The sequence below is a fragment of the Agelaius phoeniceus genome, chromosome W (genome assembly GCF_051311805.1).
Source record: "Agelaius phoeniceus isolate bAgePho1 chromosome W, bAgePho1.hap1, whole genome shotgun sequence".
Lineage (NCBI taxonomy): Eukaryota > Metazoa > Chordata > Aves > Passeriformes > Icteridae > Agelaius > Agelaius phoeniceus.
In genome coordinates, this window is record NC_135301.1 from 10,077,837 (window position 1) to 10,095,134 (window position 17,298).

The following is a 17,298-nucleotide window of genomic DNA, read 5'->3' on the forward strand; positions in this document are numbered from 1 at the left end:
GTTTGGTGTTCCCCCCCAACTAACAATTGCTTACATATGATCTTTGGGTTGTATGGTCACTGAGAAACTTTCTTTTTTTATTTTTTAAGACTTTTTTAGCTTAAATTCACTAATTTTTTAAACTATTTTTTTAAAGCTAGATCTGTAATGGAGTGAAAAACATTCGCTAAAGAGAACAAAAGGGGACCATCAGGCACAGTGGATGGGATGAGACTCTACTTTCAACAAAAAGCTTGATTACAGTCAGGAGCCAAGCACTTATAAGTCAGGTTTTGGCAGGTATTTCATACACTGCTAAACTAAAGTTCTTTTTATTAAGTGAATGTTTTATGAAATTACCAAGTATTGAGAAGTAGGAAGATCTTTAAAAGCCTTCCATTTTAGAATCTTACTTCCAAGTGGTATTCCCAGAACAAGTCTGCTGTCAGAGCCTATGCAATCTAAAATTTCTACCAAACTTTTCAAACTTGCTGCTTCTATAGCAACTCTGTCCATAAACATGTACTCTGTAGCTGAGATATTTCAAGGGAGAGTCTGTACCTTGAATGTCAAAATAAGTGTTTTCTTCACGTGTGTATTGGTTTGGCATGGCCTGGTTTTTGGCAGCAAGGGAGCCACAAAGATTGCTCCTGTGGGAAGTTGCTAGAAGCTTCCACCATGTCCAGCAGAGCCAATCCTTGATGGCTCTGAAGATGGACATGCTGCTGGCCAAAACTGCGCCAATGAGAGAAGTTGGTGATACGTCTGTGATGACATATTTAAGAAGAAAATCAAAACAAAGTCACAGGTTTTTTCTCCTAGTCAGAGAAGAGGAGGTGAGAACATAATAGTGAAAACATGGCAACACGAAGGTCAGTGGAGAAGGAGGGGCAGGAGGTGCTACAGGCACCAGAGCCGAGATTCCTCTGCAGGCAATGGTGATGACCATGGTGAAGCAGCTGTACTCCTGAAGCCCATAGGGGTCCACGGGGAATGCAGACATCGACCCGCAGCTCATGGGGGAGGTGCCTGGAGGAGGCTGTGATCCAGTGGAAGACCCAGTGGAGAACGGGGGCCCCTGCTTTCAGGCTAGAGCAGCCTGTCCTTGGACAACTGCATCCTGTGGAAGAATGATCCATGTCGTGGCAGTTTTGGGAGGACTGTCTGCCCATTGGGGGAGTTCACATTGCAGCAGGTGCAGTTTGGCTGTTGCTTGTGAGAGTGGAACTACACTGGAGAAGTTCACGGAGAACTGTCTCCCGTGAGAGGCACTCCATTGTCTCACAGGGGAAGGATTCCTCCCCTGGAGCAGTAGAAGAAAATCTGATGAACTGACCAAAACCCCCACACCCTGTCTCCCTGCACTGTTGGTGGGAAGGAAGGAGGGGCTGGGGGGGGGGGGGGGAAGAAGGTGTTTTAAGGGCTTATTTTACTTCTCATTATCTCCTCTGATTCTGTTAGTAATAAAATTCACTTTGCAACTTAAGCTGAGCCTGTTTTGCCCTTGAAATATTTCTCCTGTTTCTTAGCTAACTCATGAAGTGTTCATTAGGTTTTTTCCCTCTGTTGCCCAGCTGTGGCAGGGTGAGTGAACGACTCTCTCGAGGGTGCCTTGAGTTGGGCCAGCGTCAAACCACTACAACATGTCTTTACAGGAGTCTTTTATTTGAATGTTCATTTAGCCAGATCTTCTATTGTTTACTTGGCCCTCTGCTGCATTGCTCTGACCACTGTCTTGGTTTGAAAAGACAGGTGGGATGATGTAATTTTATCAGTGAGACTCAATGCCCCATTAACAGAAGATATCTCCCCAGAGGGAGGATTGGTTGTGGAAGAGAGAAAGAAAAACTGCCCAATTAACAGAAGATAACTGCCTCACCTCTAACAGATGATGACAGAATACAGACCCCAACCCACATCTTGCAACCCAGGACAACCACAACCACACACAGGGTTTGGAATGCATTTTAGAGTAATAGTTTTATTAACTCAAATAAATAAATTTATATAACTAGCTAGTTCTTATAGAGGCTGCACACAGTTGTTGACACAGGCAAATTAAATGTTATACAACACTAGCCTTTTTTTCTTGTAGGCTCTAATTTTGATTTAGTGAAGTCTAAGTCTGTTGTAGTATACAGTGAGATAAATATTAGTTAAAAATTAGCAATAGATCAGCTGATGGAAACCCCTTTCTTGGCCCTAGTACTACTGTCTAGAAGACTTGTGTTTTATCCTCAGGTTGTTTGCTATTCTGTTTAGCTGTTGGGCAGACGAGGACTCAAGGAAACAGCAAATTCTATCCAGGATGTCAGCAAAAGAGGTTGTTTATAGACACAAAACCAGAATCTATATGGAACCAATTATAGTAATTGTATTAGATGCTGTCTTACACTCCTTCTGATATCAGGACCCCCAAGGTGATAGCATCAGATAGATCTCTGTTCTGGTGTGCAGCATGCTGCATAGGCCTGTCTATGGAGACTTGAGCTGATAGGTGCTTCCTCACTTTTACTCCATCATGTGCTGTTTTTATGTCCTTTCCTTATACAAAGAAAACAAACATTAAACATGTTGCTAGATCTTTGTCCAAGACCACTAAGTCCTCATGATAACAAATATCTTAGGTGTGCCACGGCAATAACTGTCTCAGCTGCAAACTGCAGATAATGAACTATATTTCTCTACTACTGAACCCAGTTAAGTATTTCACGGGCATTCCAGAAAGGAAGAGAATACAACAGGGCTTAACTTACATTAATATAGGATCATAGTAAAATTCCATTTGGAAGGGATCTCAGGAGGTCTTCAGTCAAATCTCCTGCTCAAAGCAAGGTCATCTCAGGGTTAAACCAGGTTGCTCAAGACTTTGTCCAGTCTGGTCTCGAAAGCCTCCAAGGATGGGGACTGCACAACTACTCTGGACACCTTGATCCCATGCTTGACCAGCCTCACACTGAAAAAGTTTCCTATTCAGTCAGGGCCTCTCTTGTTTCCACTTACGCCTGTTGTCTCCCGTCCTTCCACCATGCGCCCTGTGAAGGGCCTACCTCTGTCTTCTTGATAGCCTCCTTGTAGGTACTGAAAGACTACTTTTAGGCCTTCTTCTCTTCAGGCTGAAAAAGATCAGTTCCCTCAGTGTCTCCTCATACAGCATGTGCTCTGGATAATCTCAGTGGCCTTCCACTAGACATGTTTCAGCTGATCGATGTTTTTCCTGCATTGTACTGTGCCCTAAACAGTGTTCTAAATATGGTCTAATGAGTGCTAAGTGAAGGGGGATAATCACTTCCCTTGATCTAATGTCTACACTACTGCTAATACAGCCCAGGATTATTTTGACCACCTTTGCTGCCAGGGCACACTGCTGGCTAATGTTAAGCCTGCTGTCTATCAAGAATTCCCAAGCCCTTTTCAGCACAGCTGCTCCCCAGCCAGGCAGGCATCAGCCTATATCTTTGTAAGGAGTTCTTCCTTTCCAGGTACAAGACTAGGTGCTTGTTGTTACAATCATAGAATGATAGAATCATTAAGGTTGAAAAAGATCTCCAAGGTCATTGAATTCAGATGTTAACCTATTGCTGCCATGTTCATCACTAAATCATGTCCTTAAGTGCATGTTTTTTTAACAGTTCTAGGGCAGCCTGTTTCAATGCCTAATCACCCTTTAAGTGAAGAAAATTTTCCTAATATCCAATCTAAACCTTCCCTGGCAGAACTTAAAGCTAGGTCCTGTCACTTGTTGCCTGAGAGAAGAGACTGACACCTGCTTCACTACAACCTCCTTTCAGGTAGTTGTAGAAACCAGTAAGATCACAGAATGACTAGGTTGGAAGAGACCTTTAAGATCATAGAGTCAAATCCATGCCATAACACCTCAACTAAACCATGGCACTGAGTGCCACATCCAATCTTTTTTTAAACACATCCAGGGATGGCGACTCCACCACTTCCCCGGGCAGACCATTCCAGTACTTTATCGGCGATGAAGAGAGACAGGGAGACTCCGATATGGTCAGAAAAATCCAAATTTGTTGTGGACTACAATGCTTATATACTATTTTAGGAAGACTAGCAATGTTTTACTACAATGATTGGGTTAATCATCACATAAACAAACTTATACATTTTACAAAATCTCTTGCTTGCAGAAGTTTTGATGTAATTTTCTTTTCTGGTAAGTCCTGATTTAATCTTCAGCTTAGTCTTGATTTAATCGTCAAAGTTCTGTTTGCCAAGGCATCCTGTTATCAAATCTCTTATGCTAACCAGGTCCAAAGTCTATCATCTGTCTTATGTGTCCCAATATCATTTTATCACTCTTTCCCTAAAATCTTTTTCCTAACATCCAACCTATATTTCCCTTGGTGCAGCTTAAGACTCTGTCTTCTGGTTCTGTCAGCAGCTGCTTGGAAAAAGAGACCAACCTCCACCTGACTACAACCACCTTTCAGGTAGTTGTACAGAGTGATAAGGTCACCTCTGAGTCTCCTCTCCAGGCTGAACAACCCCAGCTCCCTCAGTTGTTCTCCATAGGGTTTGTGTTCGAAGCCCCTCACCAGCCTCGTTGCCCTCCTCTGGATGTGCTCAAACATCTCAGCATCCTTCCTAAACAGAGGAGCCCAGAACTGGACACAATACTCAAGGTGTGGCCTCACCAGTGCCAAGTACAGGGGAAGAATTACTTCCCTGACCCTGCTGGCCACACTATTCCTGATACAGGCCAGGATGCCATTGGCCTTCTTGGCCACCAGGGCACACTGCTGACTCATGTTCAGTCGACTGTCGACCAGTACCCCCAGGTCCCTTTCTACCTGGGCACTGTCCAGCCACACCGTTCCCAGCATATAGCGTTGCAGGGGGTTATTGTGGCCAAAATGCAGGACTCAGCACTTGGACTTATTAAACTTCATCCCATTGGACTCTGCACATCCATCCAACCATTCCAAGTCTCTCTGCAGAGCCCTCCTATCTTCCAACAGATTGACACGTTCCCAGCTTAGTGTCATCAGAAAATTTACTAATGAAAGACTCAATACCCTCACCCATATCATCAATAAAAATATTAGAAAGAACTGGCCCTGATGCCTTAAGTTTTAGCTTTCATATTTTTCAGATTCTGTACTGCATTAGTGTGTAACTCTGAACTTCATATAATGTGTTAGCAAGTTCTCTTCATTGTTTAATTAGACAAAACAATCCTTTTCCAGCCTGAAGACCAAGAACACCATTGCAGCTTTGGGCCCAAAAAAAGTATAAACAATGGAAAATTGAGGAAAGCAATCTAGGAGGATGGGGCTTCCTAACCTGAAGCTGTAATTGGACAATTAACGCCAATATGTAAACGGACCAAAACCAAAACTTATAAAATTGTGAAAACTTGTGACCAGTCGTCCATCTTAGGTAGATCTACTAAAAGTTCCTTTTTGTCTTTATTCCTTCCTATGATTAGTTTTAAGTCTTATGTCTGTTAGTTTTGTGTCTATTAAATAAATAATTCATTCTATAATAGACGGAATCAGCCATTATTAAAGAACCTGTGAAGGAGAGTGGGTTTTGGGGTGCTGGCCACCTCAGTAAAGCTACTGCCTGCTGCTGGAGGCCTGGGCAAAAGGCAAGGACTTATTTAAACCCCCACATCTATTTGTAACACAAAGGCAATCACTCACCACCTCCCACAGGTAGACCAATGACCAGCCAGTTCTCAAGCAAAAGATGGCTTACTTCCCTAAACTTTTCATTGCTGAGAACGGTGGCATATGTAATGGAATCTCTCTTTGATTAGTTTGGGTCATCTGTCGGGCTGTGTCCACTCCCAACCTCTTGTGCACCCCTAATCTATTCATCAGGGTGGCAGAGTAATAGACAGAGAAAGCCTTGACACTGTGCCAAGCACTGTTCAGCAGTAGCTATATTAGTGTTCTATCAGCAATTTTTTGGTCAACAATCTCAAACAGCACCATGTGAGCTGCTATGAAGAAAATTAACTCCACCCCAACCAGACATAGTACAGAAGAATATTGGCATACTGGATGGAGCAAGTTCAGCAGAAGGCCACCAAGATGATTAAGATGTGGTATTTTCTGGGGTCCCTGTCGTTGGAAGGAAAGATGAATCTGACTCCATATTTTTAGAAGGCTAATTTATTATTTTCTGATTATATTATATTATACTATACTAAACTATAGTAAAGAATAGAGAAAGGATACAGACAGAAGGCTACAAAGAACAAATAATGAATCTTGTGACTCCCTCTCTAGAGTCTGACACAGCCTGACTGTGATTGGTCATTAAGTTAAAACAATTCACGTGAAACCAATCAAACAACCACCTGTTGGATAAACAATCTCCAAACCACATTCCAAAGCAGCAAAACACGGGAGAAGCAAATGAGATCATATTGTTTTCCTTTTTCTCTGAGGCTTGTCAGCTTCCCAGGAGGAAAATCCTGGGCAAGAGGATTTTTCAGAAAATATGATAGTGACATTAAGGGGCTGGAGAAAGAACATGATGTACAAGGATAAGGCTGAGAACTGGGCCTGCTGTAGTGCTGTTGAAGCCAGGCTGCTCTAAGAAAATGGGCAAGGCAAGGTTTGTAGGGAAATGTAGAACTCCTACACTTGAAGTAGATTGACAAACAGATAAGGTCTAGGGCACATAAGTCCTTGTATTAGATCAATTGATGGAGCTGAAGACATACTGCTTTTCCCTATAAATCTCAACTCATATACACATTCATTTCACAGGGACTCCACTTCCCCAGCAGTCCCTTCCAATGCTTAACAATCCTTTCAGTTAAAAAATTCCTCCTGATGTCCAACCTGAACTTCCCCTGGCACTGCTTGAGGCTATGTCTTCTCATCCAGTCTCCAGGCTGTGACTCCATGGGCGGCCCATGGAGAGAGGTGCCAAGGTTGGAGCAGCCTGTCCTTGAAGGACTGCACTCCATGGAAGAGTGACCCACACTTCAGCAGTTTGGGGAGGACTCACACTGCAACAGTTTGCAGAGAACTGTTGTTCATGAGATGGACTCACGTTGGAGAAGTTCATGGAGAACTGTTTCCCTTGGGACCCCCACAGTGCAGCAGGGGAATGACTCTTCTCCCTGAGCAATGGGAGAAAAATGGGTGATGAACTGACCATAACTCCCATTCCCTGTCTCCCTGCACCATTGGGGGTAGGAGGTAGAGCTGAGAAAGAGGGAGGGGTGTGGGGAATGTGTTTGAAGGGTTAATTTTAATTCTCATTATCCTGCTCTGATTCTGTTATTAATAAATTCACTTCATAGATCTAAGTTGAGCCTGCTTTACCCGTGATGGTGATGCTGTAAGTTTTAGCTTTCATATTTTCCAGATTCTGTACTGCATTAGTATGTAACTCTGAACTTCATATAAAGTTAGCAAGTTCTCTTCATAGTTTAGTTAGACAAAACAATCCTTTTCTAGCCCAAGGACACCATTGCAGCTTCTGGCCCAAAAAGGTTTAAACAACGGCAAAGTGAGGAAAGCAATCTAGGAGGATAGAATTTCATAACTTGAAGCTGTAATTGGACAATTAACGCCAATATGTAAATGGACCAAAACTTACAAAAGTATGAAAACTTGTGACTGGTCATCCATCTTGCATCCACCTTGGGTCCATCTTGGGTAGAGCCACGGCTGGGCTGTTGTACTGCTTAAGGTGTATCCTTTGACGGCCTTTCTAATAAATACCTACTTTATTCCTTTAGCACTGTCTAGCCTCTGTTCCAGATAGCCTCTCCAGGAATCAATGGTATTTGATGACCAATCTCTCCTGGTCCTTATCTCAGCCCATGAACACTTTGTCATATTTTCTCTCCCCTGTCCAGCTGCGGAGAGGAGTGAGAGAGTGGTTGTGGTGGGTGCTTGGCATCCAGCCAGTGTTGACCCACTGCAAGCCTCCTTTCACGTGATTGTATAGAGTGAAAAGGTCTCTCCTGAGCCTTTTTTTCTCCAGACATAACAAACCCAGCTCCCTCAGCCATTCCTCATGTGACTTACTCTCCAGACCCTTCACCGGCTATGTTGCCCTTCTCTGGACTTGTTCCAGTACCTCAATGTCCTTCTTGAAGTGAGGGGCCCAGAACTGGACACAGTTATAATTTCTTATGTCCAATCTAAATCTATCCTCTTTCAGTGTAAAACCATCTAAATCTAGCCTCTTTCAGTGTAAAACCATTACACCTTGTCCTGTCACTATAGGCCCCAGTGTTAGCATTCAGGAACACGTAATCACAGAATGAATATGTGAAGGTGCTTTTATGAAAGAGCTCTGGGTGTCAGGGGACACAGACCCAAATCTGACTCCTGTAGCAGGCCCAGAATCTGCAAGGGCTCCCTGGCGGTCAGAAGCCTAAGATAGGAAATGCTAAGTCATGGTGACTGGAACCTTAGAAGCCCCTCTCTTCCGCCTTTGGACCCCTGCTTATCTCTCTGTTACTCTATAGGTCACTTTCCTTTAACCCTTGCTATTGGACAATTTCTGATACCCCTGAATCCTATATAAAGAGCTACTTTTGCCCAGTTCGGGCAGAAGAGCTGTCACTGGGAACCTTCACAGAAGACTTCAATAAAGACGCTTCTGTGGAACCTCACACAGCGCTTCTCCTCTCTCTCCCTGCGTCTGCCTGCCTAGGCACCTAGCAAGCTGAAGAGCTGAAATCACAATGAGCTGATAATCACTAAAGAGCTGATCTCACTTAAGCTTGCTAAGGTTGCCTGCGGCTAAGAACTGCTTGGGAGCTCAGACAGTCTGTCCTGAACAGGACTGTGCTATCCGGGCCCTGTGCAGCCTGCTGGGGACAGAACTCCAGCAAAAGGCCGCAATACTTGGCGACCCAAACAAGAAAGGAGCCCTGGAGCAGCATTTTTTTGAAATCGTTACTGCCTTCGGATCCTTAAGACCCCCAAAGAAAAGCCTCCATTATAGCAGGACTCTTCTGCAGGGAGGGGGTCAGTCGACCCTCACAGCTGACATCTGAACGAGTGTTCGAGGAGACTGACACAGGCAAGACCACCTCCAGCAGACCCTTGACCCACACTGGGCTGAAGAAGTGTAAGTTTTAAAACAGCCTTAATCACGCGCATTTTTCCTTGGGTCCCTTTTTGGTTTTTTTTTCTCATTTTGTCTGCTGGTAGGGAACGGGAAAACATGGGATCAAAACTTAGTACATTGAAACGATCCCAGAATGAGAGAGATTTATACTTACTAATCCTAGAAATCCTATCCTCTAACAATTTTTCTTTCTCTAAAGGTAATATTTCAAAAACTAACCTGAAAAAATTTATAAAATGGATTCTTTCTCAGTTTACAGAGACTAACACAGACATCATTACTAAAAACTTCTTTTGGGACAAAGTTGGGATCATGATATATACCCTCCAAACTAACCAAGATTTTTCTGTAACTCAGTTTATTCCTATGTTCCACATTATAACTAAAGATGTAGAAAAAGCCAACAGAGTTAGCTCAAACCCCCTGCAACCTTCCCCTGCAGGGACAGACAACCTCCCTTCAAATGCTAATCACACTGATTATAATCTTTCCCTGGAATTCAGCCGTCTGAGTCAGGGGGGTGCCGCCTCTGCCGCTGTTCCACCCTCCCCCTCTCCCTGAGATGGAGCTCGCACCGCCCTCCCCCCCCCCCCACTCCCTCCACGCCCGCGAGGTTCGCACGGTCGCCCCTTCCCCCGCCCCCCCCTTCCCCCCGGACGCAGCAAACATGAATTCCGCGGCATTCCGTGTTATCTGCGAGTGCAAAGGTGCCTGTTTCCACTGGGTCGGCTCCCCCCACCCTTCCTGCCGCTTCCCCTACCCCTGCAGCGGCTCCCCCCACCCCCCCTCCGCCTGCCCCCGCTGCAGCTCCCACCGCTACGGCTCCCCCTGCTTTCACCGCAGCCCCCCCCACCCCTCTTCTCGCTCCCCCCACCCCTGCCACCGGTGCCCCAATCCCAGCTCCCACCCCTAATGCTGGCCCCCCCACCCCCATCCCTTACTGCCTGACTGCCATAGCAGGAGGTCTCCCTGCGTGCCAGCACGCCGCAGCCACAGCACAACATGCTGCACCCGCGGCAGCCCATGCTGATCCCACCAGCCCCTCTCCCCCGCTTCTCCCTTACCCCCACCCACAGGTTTTCCAGCTGCCCACACACCCTCAATGTCACCTGAATGGAACCTCTGAGACACCCCACGGTAGCACCCACCTTCAACAACCCTGTGCATGTTGTGCCACTCGTGGTGCAGCCATTCCAGCTCCACTGCTGCCTCCCTCTGGCCAAGCTCTCCCATGTGCTTCCTCACATCCTCCCCAGCCACAAAAAACCCTGCAAAATCCCGCTCCAACACGCTGTAAAAAGCATAGGACACTGCCTGATCACTCTCCTTCCTCCTCTGAGGACAGCAGTGACAGTGACTCTGATTCTGATACAGAGGACATTGATCCATGGGCGCTAATTAAGATAGAAGCAATCAAGGCAGGATACTGGCAGATGGCACAAAAAATTAATGCCTTCCCAGTAGATTATAAAAAGGGAAAAAGAGGTGGGGCCACTAATAGAAAGATGTGGGAACCTAACTCAAACAAGGAACTCATACAATTAAGAAATATAGCCAAAGAACATGGCAGAAGTTCACATATTTTTAGCAATTTCCTAGAAGCAATCTTTTCAGCACATGTTTTAGTACCCCACAATTTTAAAAATATTGCCCACTGCCTCCTTTCCCCAGCAGAATATATGTTATGGGAAAGGCATTGGAAAAGACAATTAAAAACATTCTACAAATGCTGATAAGCCAAATTTTACAGTCAAACAGCTGTCTGGGGAAGGGGATTTACAGAAACCCTCTGACCAAGCTGACACCTTACCTAAGGAAGCATTACAAGATGTGGCACTTGCAGCAAAAACCTCCTTACTTCTTACCCCAGATGACTCTATCCCTACCCAACACTTTTCTAATATTAAACAAGGAGTAGATGAAAGCTTTATTAAATTTGTGGACAGAATTAAAGATGCTCTGGAAAAACAGATAGAGAGCACAGAGGCAAGAAAAGAACTGTTATGCAAGCTTGCCATGAGTAACTCAAGCGAACATTTCAAAACAATTCTGAGGGCTCTACCCTTGGATACAGAACCTACCATAAAGCAAATCCTGGAAAGCTGTACACGTCATTTGTCCACTGAAAATACAGTGGCCCAAGCAGTTGCTAAGGGTATTGCTGAAGGAGTTTCTGGTACATAAGCAGTAATGACTTCTAAAGACCAGGCCCACTGCTTTCACTGTGGAGATTTTGGACATTTTATAAAGGACTGTCCAGACAGGTTGTGGTGGTGTTCGCAGGGGTCTTAGGATGAGGGAAGAGACGAGAATGTTGACTCCATGTTTCAGAAGGCTTGATTTATTATTTTATGATATATATTATATTAAAACTATACTAAAAGAATAGAAGAAAGGATTTCTTCAGAAGGCTAGCTAAGAATAGAAAAAGAATGATAACAAAGTCTTGTGATTGACCGAGACAGTCCGGACATCTGGACTTTTGTTGCAGTGTGATGCCATTTCCTGTTTCACCTATCCCAACCCCCCAGGTGTGCCAACCTCTCCTTTCCCCTCCCCCTGTCCCTGGGCTTAAAAGGAGACAGGACCATGCAGTCTGTATTCTGTTGGGAGCTGTTACAAGATTCAGAGGTCTGTCATCCTGGAATAAAACTCTGGATTCAAACTCTGCGGCAGAATCCTCTCCTTTTTCTCTTCACCGTCGCCTGAACCTTTTCCACCAGAGGTAAACTGAGTTTCTACTATGCCTAGATTTGTTCCGAGTGCCTAGCTGCAGCATCCAGCCAGCCAAAGGTATCTCTGCGGTGAAACACCACAGCTGCTGCCTTTGGCCCAGCAGCAAGGGTCAGACGAGCCCAGGCACGTCCCACCCGATAATATTGGGATTAATATTCCATAAATTGGTGCCCAAAGGTGTGGCTGCATGAATCTGCAGCCCCAGAAGGAATTTCAGAACCTTGGAAAAGCTTTAAGGCAGCTTAGCGTCCACTGGTAGAGCTGTGGATGCATAGCTCTTCAGAGAAACTTTGGGACTGATCCCACAAGAAGTTTCGTGGAATGCTCAGTGCCTCTGGAAAGTGCAGCTCCTTTCTGGTGAGCGAATTTTCCAGGGGAGAATAGGGGAGCCCCTCCTGCCCGAGGGGTCCTATTCAAGTGAAGAGACCGGCCTGCCTCACTTTGCCAGCAACAGTTTCAATTTCAGTGAGTATTTCTGCTCCCTGGGGGGAGTAGAAGCTCAAATTCCGTCTCTGCCGTGAGACTTGTTCTTTTTTGCTCTTGCATTTTAGGCTGTGCAGCCCTGCGGAGTGAAAGCGATACCCTGTTAAGCTTTAACTCACTGCGGCGTATTTTTGCCGTTTTTAGAATTGGCGGCACCGGCTCGGAGGAGCGGGACAGCTCTGCCTGCCCCTCCCTCCGGCTCGGCAGCACAGCGTGCTCGGCTCTCGGTGTGGGGGGGGAGCTCTCTCGGTGCGGGGGGGCTGCTCTCTCTCGGTGCGGGGGCGGGCGGTGCTCTCTACACGCAGTGCGGGGCAGCCCCGGTTTCGGCTTGCCGCGCGGTGTCGGGGGGTGCTCTCTACACGTGGTGCAGGGAGCTGCTCTCTACACATGGTGCGGGGGGGCTGGTCTCTACACGTGGTGAGGGGGGGCTGCATTCTTGGGCGCGGAAGGCTTTGCCTGTCTCTCCACGCAGCGGGGCGGGTCCCGATTCCCTGCTCCTGCTGCTGCTGCCGCGGCAGTTTTAAAAGCAGTATATACAGCTGCATGGTAAAAGCTTTCATCTGATCGTTATCGCTTTTTAACGGTGGTCTTTTTAGAAATCAGTAGCTGATTTTGGCTTTGCATTCGGTCGGCAGGACTTTGTTCTGTGCCATTTACATCTAAAATGGGCTCGAAGTTAAGCACAGCACAAAAAGGAGTGTATTATCATATTGTTGGAATTTTAGTCAGTGAAAATGTGAAGTTCTCTAAAGGAAAATTGAAACAGTTTATAAGGTGGCTTTTTCTGCACTTCCCACAAACTTCTCCTGAGGAAGTCCACAATATTCAATTTTGGGATAAAGTAGGGCATGAATTGATAACCTTGGGACAGTCTGGGAATACATCTTCAGCTGAATTTGTGTTCTGGAGCTTACAAATTCGAACAGCCTTGTGTCGCGGTGAGGGAAACTTGGACGCTCAATACGAGTGTTTAGCAAGTTTCGTTTATTGAAGAGAGCATCAGACTTTCATGCACAACAAGTAATAAGCTCATACATATTCTGCAAGCTAAGCAATCTATTTGCTATACTACAATATCAGCTCTTCCTCATACCTTAGGGGTTACATCTTTCTTTTCTCATGTCTCTCACTACTTGTTATTGTACCACAGCTATGCTCAAGGACACAGTGTTTTGCAGGTGCAGGGACCCAGATTAGCTGCATCCTCCCGATTCTTGGTCCAGGACATGGCCCCTGTCACGTAGCCATTCTTCCACAGCCTTGCTCAAACAAAGGGAATTGGAGAAAAGGCCAAATATCAAGCCATGTACCTCTGCTCTCCCTGTTTCTCCCCCTTCCAGCCCTAAACCTCTTACCCCTAAACTTGGTATTTTAAAGAGAGCAAATTCTGCTCATGTGCTGGGAAGTCGACTCCCTGAGCCCGTTAAAATGCCTGAGTTCCCTTGTCCACAAGGCCCTGGCCAGACTGCATGGAAACTTCCCAAAACGCTGTGTCCCCTGCTCTGAAACCCAGAGCACGTGTTAGTTTTTCAGAGAGCAATGATGCCCAAAATGGCCCCCAGTCCCTAGGGGGTACACAAGATGGACGATGCCACGTGGCACCATCCCAAACCTGATCGTCTTCTTCCCAAGATCCCCTTAAGCATCCCAAAATTCCTTCCCCATCCCCCTCTCCTCCTGTTCCTCGTGACACCTTCCCTCCTCCCCCCTTTCCTGCAGTACCCTCAGCTCCGCCCGTCTACTCCTACCAGGGGGCGTCTGCCGATATGACATCACCAAGTGTCCCCGCCCCCTGTTCCCACAGTATCCCCGCCCCTTGCCAGCCCCCTGTCCCCGCCCCCTGTTCCCATTGAGTCCCCGCCCCCTCCCCCTGTTCCCACGGTGGGGGCATGCCCACTGCACTTCCTCACTGCTGTATCTGTGATCCCATTGCTTCCAATTCAAAGGATACAGGGCAGGAAGCTGCAGACCCAATACAGGGTCCCACTTTGTCATTCGCTCCTGTTTCATATCAGCCTGCAGCACAAGGAGGAGTGGCCCCAACTGCTAATTGGAGCTCTTTTGAAAGACAATTGATTAAAGAGGTCTGTAAATCTCACCGGGAGTACGGCCCACACAGTCCATATTTCCGTGGCCTTTTAAATTCTGAATTGAGTAGGACTGTAGTAGTCCCACATGATTTAAAATAGCTTTTCTCATGCCTCATGACCTCCACAGAATTCAAATTATGGGAAATAGCATGGAAACAACTGCTAAAAGAGGCTCTCCCAGGCTTGCATGCTGATCCAAACACAGCGAAAGATGCTAATGGCATGCCAATTACCATTGAGCATCTCTTCGGTGAAGGCCAATGGTCTTCACCCTCAATCCAAGCTACCGCAATTCCTGTAGAAACACTCGAGAAAGTAAAGGAAGCAGCTGAAAAAGCATTCTTTTCCCTCCAACCTGAGGGGCCTTTTGAGCCCTACAGTAAGATTAGGCAGCTACCATCAGAGCCTTTTCTGAAATTTGTAGAAAGGTTCACTAGAGCCATTGAAATACAAGTTAAAAAAGAGAATGCAAGGGAAGAGGTTTTAGAGGAAATGGCATTTACAAATGCAAATGAACAGTGTCGAGCGGCAATTCTGAGTCTCCCTCTAGAACCTCCCCCTACACTAAAAGATATGCTTCTAGTCTGTAACAGGAGAGTGCCTCTGATGAGTGTTGCTGAAGACACCAGACCAAGGCTGCTGCCAAGACCACCACAGCGTGTCGCCGTTGCCAGTCCTGCGCCCATTCCCTTAGCACAGCAGTACCCTGGGCAGCAGCGAAGACCACCAATGGTTGACCCCACAAAGCCATGCCTGCTTTGCAATAACCTTGGGCATTGGAGTAGCCAGTGTCCCCTGAAAAGGCAATTTGATGAATTTAGAAATGGCACGGGAGGAAAACTACAAGCACTCCCAGAGGGTCAACAACAACAAAAAAACTGAAAGGGGAGCGCCGGCCTGCCAGGCATGCAGACACAAAAAGAGCAGGCCAAGGGAATAAGGGAAGCAAAACAAACCAAGCGCGTGGTAATATTACTATTTCTGTAAGTGAAGCAGATGCTTCAAAGACCACGTCTGCTGGTCCACTGTTGAGAGTGAAACAAAATAACCTTTGTTATGATTTAGGTGAACCTATGTTAACCACGTCTTCTGTCAATGAGCCTTTCAGGTTGCAGCTGACAGAATCACTCCACCTGAAAGACACTGACTGGCATTTTGTCTCTGTCAATCCAGAACAGAAGGGCACTTGGCACTGAATTCATTGTAAGTACATGTCCGGTTCAGCTGTCTGTCTCTGCCCGGACACGGGTAGGGTGGTTCTTGGGTGGCACGCGATTCAAAGGACGAGTCTGGACTCTTCAGCTTTTCGATCTTCAGATTGTTTATTGTTTCTTATCTACAAAATTTTCTGTCTGCCCAACAGAGGTCTGACTTGCAAGGCAGCCAAAGGCACTCTGACCACCCACGGGGCAGTCATGTCTTTTTATACTAAAATCTACATACATATTTACCTTTATTTTCCAATACTTTTCACCCATGTTAGCAAGTGCACCTTCACCATGAACCAATCCCCAAGTGCCAACATCACCACAGAAGATGGAAGACAAGAAGAAGAAAGAAGAAGGACGAGACACGCCCTGATCCCTCCATCTTGTCTCCATAACCTCCCTGTACCAAAAACCTTAAAGTTTATATTTCACCGTATAAATGTGTCCCTTTTACACCCTTCACTCTAAAGTGATTCTCATGTCCTCAAACTGCTGTCACTTCTGTGGATGGATCAAAATCAAGCCACCAAACACTCCTGGCAACATTCCAGGATTTCCGAGACCCCCCAAGGGTTCTCTCGGTAACTCTGGACATCCGGAGTGATGTGCTGAGTTCCCACAAGTACATGGTCATTGGGGACACCAAACACACATCGCATGAGATTGAAATTGCTCCAGGAATGACAACATCAGATCCTGAGCAATTTGTTCTCGGGCTGCACTGTTTCCACCCACCCCTGTTTCTTCCCAAAGGACAAATTGTTGCACAAGCTATCCCTGTGCTGTTTTTGCCTGAAGGCACCGAAAAACAAGGGCCCACAGTTGCCCGGGTCCAAGTTATTGGGAAAGACAAACCCAAATTATGGTGTAATGTCAGTGGGGGTGGGGAGTCAAAATGCATTGAGATGCTTGTAGACACGGGTGCAGACTGAACAGTGATCCCAGTACAAGACTGGCCAGCACATTGGCCTTTGCAAAACGTTGCTGGTCACGTTCAAGGTGTAGGAGGCCTGCAATTGGCGAGACAATCCAAACACATCATCCAAATCAAGGGACCAAACGGACAATTGGCAAAAATCCGTCCATTTGTGTTAGATTATTCCGAACTTTTGTTAGGGAGAGATTTAATGACCCAGTGGGGTGTCACAATTGATATTCCAGACTCTCCACAGGATTTTTGTACAGCGGCCATTGAACAACAGTGCCCCACCCAAAAATTGAAGTGGAAAACAGACAAACCAGTTGAGGTGAAACAGTGGCCGCTCAGTAAACAAAAACTGAATGCACTTGAGGAACTAGTGGAAGAGCAACTGAAAAAGGGTCACATTGTGGAGACCACATCCCCGTGGAACTCTCCAGTGTTTGTCATTCAGAAAGCTGACAAAAAAAGATGGCGGCTCCTCCACGACCTCTGACAAATTAATAATGTCATTGAAGATATGGGCTCTCCCCAACCTGGTATGCCATTCCCAACAATGCTTCCCCAGGACTGGAAATTAGCTGTTATTGATATAAAAGATTGTTTTTTCCATATTCCCCTACACCCTGACGATGCACGGCGTTTCGCATTTTCGGTCCCCACCATCAACATGGAAGCCCCTATGAAAAGGTACCATTGGACAGTTCTCCCTCAGGGCCTTAAGGTCTCACCAGCGATCTGCCAGTGGTATGTCTCTTCCCTGCTTTCCCCAGTGCATGCAGCTGCAGAAAAGGCCATCATCTATCAT